At 39.9% G+C, this 12436-nt stretch overlaps 1 protein-coding gene across 1 annotated transcript in view; it reads right to left on the reverse strand.

Moving 5' to 3' along the window:
• Positions 1 to 12436, reverse strand: part of LOC137040468 (basement membrane-specific heparan sulfate proteoglycan core protein-like) — a 136967-nt gene that overhangs the window by 61335 nt on the left and 63196 nt on the right. The window lies entirely within an intron of this gene.

Here is a 12436-nt window from a genome sequence, read left to right on the forward strand (position 1 = left end):
GTTTGCCTACCCATTAAATAAATATATATCTTTAAAATATATTCTTTTGTGTTCAACAAAAGAAATACAGTCCTACAGATTTGGAACAAAATGAAAGGTTGATCTACTGGTATTTTCATGCAGAACCATATAGGGTTCACAGAGAATGGTTCGAAAAAGAGAAAATATGTGGCAAATGCCTTGTTGATGCAGACGAGCTTCTCTGAACGTCCAACACATCGAAATGCAGCAGATGAGATACAGCAGCTGAAGACACACGGAGTGCCTCTCCTGTCAGCTGAGAACAGGAAACCGAGGCTATAATTCTCACAGGCTCAAAATATTGGACAATAGAAGATTGGAAAACCATCGCCTGATCTAATCAGTCTTTATTTATGCTGCAACATTCAGATAGTGAAGTCATAATTTGACATTAACAAAGCTTGGATCCAGCCTGCCTATCAACGGTTCAGGCAGCTGGTGGTGTAACGGTGTGGGGGATATTTTCTTGGCAAACTTATTATGCCCATTGTTTAAATTCCAGTCTGAAGTCTGAATATTGTTACTGACCATGACCATCGTTTTATTTCCACATTGGACCAACTCCTGGCTTAGTGTCAAAAAGCTGCAATGGCGTTAGTTTTCACGGTTATGCTGATGATACTCAGCTCTATATTTATTCACACCCTGATGAAACTTACCAATTCACAAGTTTAACGGAATGCAGCTGATATAAAAAATATTGGATGACTAATAATTTACTGCAGCTTAATTCACAAAAAAATTATTTTTTTATTTATTGGGCAAAAAACAAAACAGAAAAACACCTCAAGTAACCTAGAATAAATACGGTCTAACACTGGGGTCTGCAAATATATTTGGCCATGGGCGAAAAAAGAAAATCACCACTAGATGGTGGGCCAGAATATAGTCGATGCATAATTTAAGAAATTGATGAAAAATACAACTAGAATTGCCTGACATACTGTTACACAGTGTCTTTTATAACTGGCAGTGAGCTGTTACTCTGTTAAAAAAATTGATAAAATAATAAAGGAGTATAGTTACACATAACCCGGCAAGTATCTTCATTCACCAACTTACAACTCAGACCCCGTGCTAAAACACACGTGTGGGAGATGCGGAATGGATAAAAATAGCTCAAAAAATAAAAGAGGGATTAGTACAGGGATAGTTCACCCAAAAATGAAAATTAGACCATGTTTTACTCACCCTCAATCATACTAGGTGTATATGACATTCTTCTTTCAGAAAAATAAAATCAGAGTTATATTAAAAAAAAAACCTGGCTAATCCAAGCTTTATAATAGCAGGGATTGTTGCTCTGTTTTTGACGTTCATCAAATGCATCTGTCCGTCAAATAATGTGCTCCACATGGCTCCAGGAGGTTAATAAAGGCCTTCTGAAGCAAATCGTTGCATTTGTGTAAGAAAAATATCCATATTTAAAACGTTTTAAATTAAAGTTATTTTATTTTTTGAGCTATTTTGATCCATTCCACATCTCCCATATATGTGTTTAAGCACGGGGGTCGTCTAAAGCCCGCCCTGACAATTTGATTGGACTGTTCGGGCATAATTACTCCTCTATGGATAAAGTCCAGACCGAACTGCCCAAGCTAAAATGTTGTGGGCAGGGCTGAGTTCAGCTGGCATCCAGGCTAGCTGAGGCCCCCCGTTATAAGCAAACATTTCAGTGGTTCACTACCTTAGCGCTCCTTCTCTCCATCTCTCGCTCATAGCAGACTAACGGTTGGAGGGGAGTGGTGAAGTATTTTTTCACCCTAAGACCTGTAATATGTGCTAACAAAGTAAATAGGGTCAATTTTGATTTCATGAGGACTTTAAGCATGGAAGTCTGACACTCTAACAATGAAGCTAATGTTTTGCGGAAGCCACTAGACATGAGCATCTCTTGACATCCTTTACACAATCATGACAGATATATTTCAGAACCAGCCGCTATCAAAAGCGAGCGCGGGACAGATATTATCGCCAATTTTGGCTCACGGGCCATCAGTTTCCGACCACTGATCTAACTGCTCTGTCAAGCTCTTGTTGTCAGTGAGGAACTTGGGTGTGCTCTTTGAAACCAATCTTTCATTTGAAAGCCATGTTTCTAGCATCTGTAAAACTGAATTCTATCATCTTAAAAATATATCCAAGTTACGGCATATGCTTTCAATGACAAAAGCTGAACAGTTAGTTAATGTGTTCATGGCGACTAGGCTAGATTATTGTAATGTTCTCATGGGTGGTTGCCCTGCCTGCTTAATAAATATATTGTAGCTGGTCCAAAACACAGCAGCTCGAGTTCTGACTAGAACCAGGAAATATGACCGTATTAGCTCGCTTCTATCAACACTGCACAGGCTCCCTATTAAACACTGTATAATCTCTCTAATTACTTACAAAGCACTGAATAGTTTAGCTCCCAGGTAATTGAGTGAGCTCTTAACACATTTTACTCCACATATTTTTTTTTTTAAAAGCCGGATTTGGATACAAAAAGATTTCCCAAGCTTTAAACATCCCAAGGAGCACTGTGCAAGCAATAATATTGAAATGGAAGGAGTATCAGACCACTGCAAATCTACCAAGACCTGGCCGTCCCTCTAAACTTTCAGCTCATACAAGAAGAAGACTGATCAGAGATGCAGCCAAGAGGCCAATGATCACTCTGGATGAACTGCAGAGATCTACAGCTGAGGTGGGAGACTCTGTCCATAGGACAACAATCAGTCGGATACTGCACAAATCTGGCCTTAATGGAAGAGTGGCAAGAAGAAAGCCATTTATATTAAAGTTTGCCACAAGCCACCTGGGAGACACACCAAACATGTGGAAGAAAGTGCTCTGGTCAGATGAAACCAAAATTGAACTTTTTGGCAACAATGCAAAATGTTATGTTTGACATAAAAGCAACACAGCTCATCACCCTGAACACACCATCCCCACTGTCAAACATGGTGGTGGCAGCATCATGGTTTGGGCCTGCTTTTCTTCAGCAGGGACAGGAAAGATAGTTAAAATTGATAGGAAGATGGATGGAGCCAAATACAGGACCATTCTGGAAGAAAACCCAATGGAGTCTGCAAAAGACCTGAGACTGGGACGGATATTTGTCTTCCAACAAGACAATGATGAAAACATAAAGCAAAATCTATAATGGAAGGGTTCAAAAATAAACATATCCAGGTGTTAGAAGGGTCAAGTCAAAGTCCAGACCTGAATCCAATCGAGAATCTGTGGAAAGAACTGAAAACTGCTGTTCACAAACGCTCTCCATCCAACTTCACTGAGCTCGAGCTGTTCTGCAAGGAGGAATGGGCAAAAATTTCAGTCTCTTGATGTGCAAAACTGATAGACACACCAAGCGACTTACAGCTGTAATCGCAGCAAAAGGTGGCGCTACAAAGTATTAACTTAAGGGGGCAGAATAATTTTGCACGCCCAATTTTTCAGTTTTTGACTTGTTAAAAAAGTTTGAAATATCCAATAAATTTCGTTCCACTTCATGATTAAGTCCCACTTGTTGTTGATTCTTCACCAAAAATTACAGTTTCATATCATTATGTTTGAAGCCTGAAATGTGGCAAAAGGTCACAAAGTTCAAGGGGGCCGAATACTTTCGCAAGGCACTGTGTGTGTGTGTATATATATATATATATATATATATATATATATATATATATATATACACACACACATATATATATATATTTATTATATATATATATATATATTGGTTTTCTCTGTCACTTGCAACGGCTCCATAAATGTCCACGAAGTTGAGGATGGATTGTGAAAGCTTACATAAAACTTTTCTGTTTTCCTACATGTTATATCAAACTAGTGTAACAATTAACAACAAGCTTTTTGCGATTTTGCCGTCCGTCGTGTGTGCAGCTACTTTTCATACACGAGAAGTGCATTCATCCCGGACACGCAAGTAGTTGCCATGGTAACGAACAAGTAAATGCTGTGGTTCATTGTGTGGACTAACATTTATTTGAGAAAATCTGTTTATGATAGGCTATTAGGTTTGACATATTAGTCTTATGCTGTCCATTGACTCTGTTGAGAACGCTGTTGATTTGAATCAATATGTCTATAATGGCTGACGTTGCTTCAGTGAACGTTCAAGTTTAATACAGTGATCATAATACAAGGCGAGCATTTGCATGCAATGAATCTATTTTAAGGCGGCATTCGGGATGGCAAATGACTATTCATAGTGTTCTTTCAAATGGATGGCACATTCTTACTAAACAGACTTTCACTTTCAACACTCACTACCGAGAGGTATCTACATGACGAGAGGTTCAGCTTGGTTTATAGCCCACTCGCTGCCTTGTCCGCACCTCTGTTACTTCGACTGTTTTAGCCGGGACTTTTTACAAAGTACTGTAGATACACCGCTCTACAGTACTTTGAAATGGATTGCAGTACCAGTTTTGGCCACAATCTAACATACACTTTAATATCCTATATTGATAATAAAGATATCCATATTTATAACAGACTTATTTCTAAACTAATATATCTAACTTATTTATAGACTAAAATACGAAGCTCCTGGTGGATGACTTCTGAAAAAGAGTGACCTTTGACCCAATGTATGATGCAGGAGTAGCGTAAGCTTTGATATCTTTCTGGGCAACAAAATCACACTCTCCTTCTCTTATATCTAGAGGTAAAGCATTGACTGACTGATAGACAACTACTCTGTAAGTGTTTGTAACTTTTCTTATTTGATTGTTTGTTCATTTGTTGTTGGATAAGTGTGTCTGTGTAGTGCAGTGGCGTGGCGTGGTGTGTATTAGAAGTTTTGGTATATTCTCGCAGTGTGTGTTGGAGTTAGCATTTGTTTGGTCATATTGCCACGTTTGTGAGAGAACGTGTTTGTTGGGGGCCTGGCCAGCGAGGTACAAAAGCCTAGTTTGTTTGTAGCATTAGGCTAGAGGTGAAGCATCGATTGACTGATAGACAACTACTCTGTAAGTGTTTGCAACTTCTCATTTGATTGTTTGTTCATTTGTTGTTGAATAAGTGTGTCAATGTAGTGCAGTGGTGTGTATTAGTAGTTTTGGTGTGTGTGTGGGGGAGTTAGCATTTGTTTGGTCAATGCCACGTGTCTGAGTGAACGTGTTTGTTGGGGGCGTTCCCAGCTGCTTTCAATAACGATACTCAGGAGAGTATAAATAGCCTGATAGTCCACGGAAGCGGCAGCCCTCGTGTGAAGACCGACGAGTGTAAAGACCTCAACTCTTCCCTGTGCAACTCCTCCCGAGCAAGGGCCCCGACAAGGCACTTAAGTATAATTTTCCTTTTCATTATTTGTGTTCAGTTTTCTTATTTCTGTCTGACCTTTTCTCTGATCTGTATTCACCATGTGCTTTCAAATTTGTACTATTACTACTAGTACTCATAAATCACGCTCTGTACACGTGAGAAGCCGCAATCCTAATAATTTGCGCAGTCTACATAAATACTCTGCTACCTTACTCTCTATTCCATTTGGTCTCTGAAATTGCCAGTTTGCTGTAAACAAAGTAGACTTTATTTCATCTATTGAGACTCATTCTCAGCTCAGCCTCATGGCCCTAACTGAGACCTGGATCAAACCAGAGGACACTGCCACTCCTGCAGCCCTCTCAACTCATTTTACTTTTTCACACACCCCTCGACCAATTGGGAGGGGTGGGGGTACTGGTTTGCTTATCTCAAATGATTGGAAATTTGATCCCTTACCATCTCTATTGGCTAGTTCATTTGAATCACACTCAATCACTATTGCTCACCCTGTTAAAATCCATGTTGTAGTGGTCTATCGTCCTCCAGGTCACCTCGGTAACTTTGTGGAGGAGTTGGATGTGTTACTTTCTAGCTTCCCTGAGGATGGCACTCCTCTGATTCTGCTTGGTGACTTCAACATCCATCTTGATAAAAACCTAGCCACAGACTTCAGCCCTCTCCTGACTTTATTTGACTTTAAGTTAGTATCTACTACGGCTACTCACAAATCAGGTAACCATTTAGACCTCGTCTACACACGCAACTGCTCCACGGACAGCACTTCAGTTACTCCATTACACACCTCAGACCACTTTCTCATCACTCTTAACCTCATACTGACTCTTGATACAACACGCACTCCTACACAGATTAGCTTTCGCGTAATCTACGCTCACTCTCTCCATCTCGCCTATCCACTATGGTTTCATCTTCACTCCCTCCACCTGCTTAGTTCTCAGTACTGGACACTAACAGTGCTACTGACACTCTTTCCTTCATTCTAACATCCTCCTTAGACTGTTTTTGCCCCCTTTCATCCAGACCAGCCCGCCCCACCCCATCTGCCCCCTGGCTGTCTTATGTTCTCCGTGAACATCGCTCTGGACTCAGGGCGGCAGAGAGGAAATGGCGGAAATCTAAAAACTATACTGACCATACCTTGTATCAGTCTCTTCTCTCTTCTTTCTCTACAAATGTCTCCACTGCTAAAACAACACACTACCACAACAAAATCAACAATTGCTCTGACTCTCGCACACTCTTTAAAACATTCTCCTCTCTTCTTTGTCCTCCTACTCCCCCTCCTTCATCAACTCTTACAGCTGATGAATTTGCATCATTTTTCACAAACAAAACATCTCTCATCAGCAACCAGTTCTCCTCACCACAAACTGACGCGCACATCTCAACAAATAACACGAACACGCTTCCATCCTTCTCTCCGCTCTCTGAGGCAGATATTTCTAAACTCATCCTTTCCAATCACCCTACTACCTGTCCACTTGATCCTATACCCACTCACCTCCTTCAGGCCATTTCTTCTTCAATCACTCCTGCACTCACTCACATTGTCAACACTTCTCTTCACACAGGAAACTTTCCCACAGGCTTGGGTAACCCCACTGCTTAAGAAACCCTCTCTGAATCCAGCACTTTTAGAAAACTACAGACCGGTATCCCTTCTGCCTTTCATTGCAAAGACACTTGAGCAAGTTGTGTTCAATCAACTCTCTATATTTCTTGAACAGAACAACCTCCTGGACAACAACTAATCCGGCTCCAAAAGCCGCCACTTGACTGAGACTGCCTTGTTTGCGGTAACTGATGTACTGAGACTTGCAAAAGCAGCTTCCAAATCCTCAGTGCTCATCCTGCTGGATCTGTCTGCTGCTTTTGACACAGTTAACCACCAGATCCTCCTGTCAACACTTAAGGAGATGGGTATCTCAGGAACTGCTCTCCAGTGGTTCAGGTCTTACCTCTCTGGTAGGTCCTACAGGGTGTCATGGAGAGGTGAAGTGTCTAAGTCACATCATCTAGCTACTGGGGTTCCCCAGGGCTCAGTGCTTGGACCACTTCTCTTCTCCATCTACATGTCATCATTAGGCTCTGTCATTCAGAGACATGGCTTCTCCTATCACTGCTATGCTGATGACACTCAACTCTACTTCTCATTTCAACCAGATGATCCTACAGTCAGTGTTTGTATCGCTGCCTGTCTGACAGACATTTTTGACTGGAGGAAGGAGCATTACTTTCAACTCAATCTTGCAAAGACAGAATTACTTGTTGTCTCAACCAACCCAGCACTTTATCAAAATTTCTCCATTCAGCTTAGTTCATCAACCATAACTCCATCCAGGACAGCCAGTAACCTTGGAGTTGTGATTGATGACCATTTAAACTTCACTGACCACATTACTGCAACAGCCCGGTCCTGCAGATTTGCTTTCTACAACATTAGAAAGATTAGACCCTTCCTATCAGAACAGGCTGCACAACTCCTGGTTCAAGCTCTTGTTCTCTCCAGACTGGACTATTGTAATGCTCTTCTAGCTGGCCTTCCAGCATGCACTATCAAACCCTTGCAGCTGAATGCAGCTTCGAGAGTGGTCTTTAATGAGCCGAAGAGAGCGCATGTCACGCCTCTCTTCATCAAACTGCACTGGTTGCCAATGGCTGCTTGCATCAAATTCAAGGCACTGGTTCTCGCCTACAAAGCAACCATTGGCTCTGCACTCAGACAGGAATGTTCAATATTGCTGACAGAAAAAAGATACATTTCTACTTTATTTGTTGTTCAGAAAATATGAGACCATTGAAAATGAGTACCAATTTACTCATGGAGCTACATTGAGATCCCCATATCTCTGGAAATTAATGGGCCTGAAAAATTAAGCAACCAAACGTGTTTGAAGAATTAAAATCTATTAAGGTGTCTTCAAAATGAGTTACAGGGATGCAATTTTTGATAAAAAAAAAAAGAAAGAAAGTGTTTTCCCATTTTTGAACTGTCACCGTTGGCATATAATGCATCAAAGACTGCTAGTCATCAGATTTACCTAATAGATCTACCAATAAAAATAAAATAATGATGCTGCCATCTTTACACCCCTGTAAAAGTTGTCATTCTGACCCCCACTACGAAATATTGAATTACTCCAGTAAAAATACATCCATCACATTTAATATTTTGTCTTTTTTTTTCTTTATTTATGATTGTCTTTTTTCAGAAACAAAATTAACAAAATCCAGGAAAGTTTCTAAAATTTGGTTGATTTTGACACAGAATGACCCAAATGTGTTTGTCTAAGAACTTTTTATACATCTACATACTGTAACTGCAGATACTGAAATTACATACACTGTGTGGTACAGGACAAATATTTAGAGTGTCCCTCATTAGGTCCCTTATTTTCCTATTAAGAACCACGATTGTCCCTTATTTTCATCAGTCACTGCGTAGCCTACATTGTGACTAACGTTATATAAACATGCAATATCGTTGACGAGTAGTTTAAACAATAAAAACTTAATCAAAAAGCCCTGGTTTTGGTGTTGTCGGGGGATAAAGAAGTGGTTGTGCCAGATTTCAGTCATTTAAATCCCCCAATCAGAGCTTTTCTCTGAAAAGAACACGTATACTTTCCGTTGTTTTACTCAAACACGTGCAATCTGGCAACCATATGCACGTCAGCTTTCTCTTTTCCGCGCGCGGATGATCGGTCTGTGTTCTGTCAGGACTCACTAGCCGCTGAACAACTAAACTTGTGTGAGCTGCTAAAATAAGCCAATCAGAGCAGAGCTTAACATTAATTTTCATGACTCTTCCAAATCAGGCAAAAACAGAGCATTACATCCTAGGGAAAATATCTAGGGTTGTAAATGGACCTGTAAAACTGTATCTGGACAATTTTTGCCCTAATATAACACACATAACCTCTATGTAGATTTTAGAGAACAATTTAACATATTGTTTCAACTCATTCTAGGGCACCTTTAAACACAATAACAGGCATCCTTACTGTGGTTACAGTTCTTCTATTAAAACATAACATATTATAGTGTATGCTTTAATTATCATAAGATAAAGAAAAAAAAAAAAAAACTGAACACAAAGGCTATACCCTGTAAGCTCCACCCGACAGCCCAACAACTGAATCCAACGGCGTGGTTGAAAGAATTCTGCACATATGCCTTTTCAGCATTTCTGTGAAGTTCACTTCATTTAGTAAAATGTGGGTATCTAATTTTAACTGTGAGTGTAAATTTTATTCTTATTCCATGAATAATTTAATCTGACGATAAATTTGTTAAGTTTGTAATTTAACAGCTGATCATAAGATTAGTTGTGAGTTAATTTAGATTAATTTTAATTTTTTTCTCATATTTTCAAATGTTCGTTCCACCACGGGACCCGATATCACACAGAGACTTAACGTTTGTGAATTACATTAGCTCAAGGACACAAATTAGCCAGTTCTGGTATTATAGAGTAGGCAGAGCAACTATTTGACCTTGTCAGTTCGCACATGCTTACTCATGATGTTTATAATTTTAGTAATAGTCACAAAAGCTACAGTCTGCTAATAACAGTGACAGTCAGAATCGGATTGCCCCATGATGTGCTCCATTCATTGGGTCATCAGTATGATCTGTCCTGGCAGAGAGATTTGTGGAAATACTTACTTACTCCTCGTTGGTCACTACTAAAATAATGATTTCAGAATGATGCAGAATAAATCAAGATTAACATTTATTTTATTTTTATATATATATACATTTTTAAATGAAACCACTTCTTACATTTAGCAGGAGGGGGAATGTAATGGATGACATAAACCTGCATGGACTGTTGTTTTGTTTTAGTTTAGTTTGATTATGAAGACTGCAGTCATTAATAACACTGACATCACTGTATCACTGATGTTGCTAGGTGACGATCTCACAATGACATCACTCCATCAGCTCTGATGGACAGAGGGACAGATGTGGAACATCAGATTCTGAGACAGACTAATTAGAAAGACATTAAATACATTTACAACAATGTTTTTGTCATTGCGTCTCTTACAGTATATTATATACACAATTACACACCTTCACTTTTGTTTTCAGTTTGGTTTTGAGATTTGATGCATTCTGATGAAAAACCTGTTGAATCATAATTCACATTCTTATAATCTGGATTCATTTCATTATATTCACTGTACATCATGCAGTTGTGAATCACTGGATGTTTTACTCACCACATCCACAGAGCCGCTATTATGAGAAACTGAGGTAAAAACACCAGCAGAAGGACTGTAGAATGACTGAACGCTGTGCTGTCCACTGGATCTTCACAACACAAAGAAATGAATCATGAGAGAAACAATCATTGACACTAAAGCACATGTATCATGAGAGATGTGTACCTCCTACAGCACAGGAATACTCTTGAAGCTCTTCATTGCTGACTGAGTCCAGGTACAGCTTGTTGTCTTTAGTGAATCCATCCGTTACCTGCCGTCCGTTCTTGTTCCAGATGTAAGTCTGTTTGTCGCTCAGAGTGCATTTAGTTGAGCAGCTTAATATCACTTCCTGTCGCTCTGATATAATGTTTGGGCTGCTTATCACCATCAGATCTGAAAACAGAATTAAAGCACATCAAACTGGACTAACATCGGACTGGATGATATGACCTAAAATCTAAATCTTGAATAATTGAATATTTTACCTAGATAATGATTAAAGGGATCCCATGGTGTTGAGACTTGTATGGCTTAATATAACATAAATTATGTCTCTTACTGAATTATGTGGTAGAAAACCCATGAAAGATCTACGTTATTTAAAAAATCGATTTTATATTTGGACCATGGGCGGCGCCATTTTGTTTGCGTTCTAGGTTGATGACGTAGAGTGGTTGAACTCCTCAATCAGCTGGCGTTACCCGTTGCTATTTTTACCACAACGCAACTCGAAAATTGTTTCAGAGTTTAACAAAACAAATGAATTGCTTTGTAATTGTACTTAAAACACACTCAAACATACATGTGCACACAAACTCACCTACACAAGTCACAAACAGATCGGCGGGCGCGCACACACACACCTGACTGCTCTGTCTCAATCGCATGCATCATCACCAAAACATCCTGCCTCTCTTCCTCACGTTACTTTATTCCATCGTCCTTTCTAGATATTTCCCTCTGCTGGTCACATTAGGCATTATAGTTAATCTACTATCAACAGTCTATCTAGGGAACAGGATGTGTTGAACAGGATATCAACACAGGGAATAGATTGAGGGTTATGTATGCGCGCGCAGTGCGTGCGTGTGTGTGTGTGTTCGCGCCGATCTGTTGGGGTGTGTGTGTGTTCGCGCCGACCTGTGGGGGTGTGTGTTCGCGCCGATCTGTTGGGGTGTGTGTGAGAGTCTGTGTGAGAGACAGAGTTTGTGTGCACATGTATGTTTGAGTCCGTGAAGTCGGACAGCTGTTTGTAAATCGGCTGTACACTCGTTATTGCGGTGGAACGTGAGACTGAATGACTGCACTCGAACATGCACTATGGTGTCGGACAACACTACAAATGTCCGTCCCTTCAAATAATGCCCTATTTAAGGGTATAGGGTCGATTTCAGATTCAGCCCCTGTCGTGGAGACTGAGCAGCCCAACATCTCGATTGAAACAGAGCCTGTCGTGTGCGCGCCCGCCGATCTGTTTGTGACTTGTGTAGGTGAGTTTGTGTGCACATGTATGTTTGAGTGTGTTTTAAGTATAATTACAAAGGAATTCATTGGTTTTGTTTAACTCTGAAACAATTTTCGAGTTGCGTTGTGGTAAAAATAGCTACGGGTAACGCCAGCTGATTGAGGAGTTCAACCACTCTACGTCATCAACCTAGAACGCAAACAAAATGGCGCCGCCCATGGTCCAAATATAAAATCGATTTTTAAAATAACGTAGATCTTTCATGGGTTTTCTACTACATAATTCAGTAAGAGACATCATTTATGTTATATTAAGCCATACAAGTCTCAACACCAGGGGATCCCTTTAATGTGTTTTTGGGTTGTTGGTTTTTTTTTTTTTTTTTTTTTTGTGCCTTTTTTTTGCCTTCATAGTTCACTGACAAGGTTTGTACAGTAAA

Source organism: Pseudorasbora parva, chromosome 14 (genome assembly GCF_024679245.1).
Source record: "Pseudorasbora parva isolate DD20220531a chromosome 14, ASM2467924v1, whole genome shotgun sequence".
Lineage (NCBI taxonomy): Eukaryota > Metazoa > Chordata > Actinopteri > Cypriniformes > Gobionidae > Pseudorasbora > Pseudorasbora parva.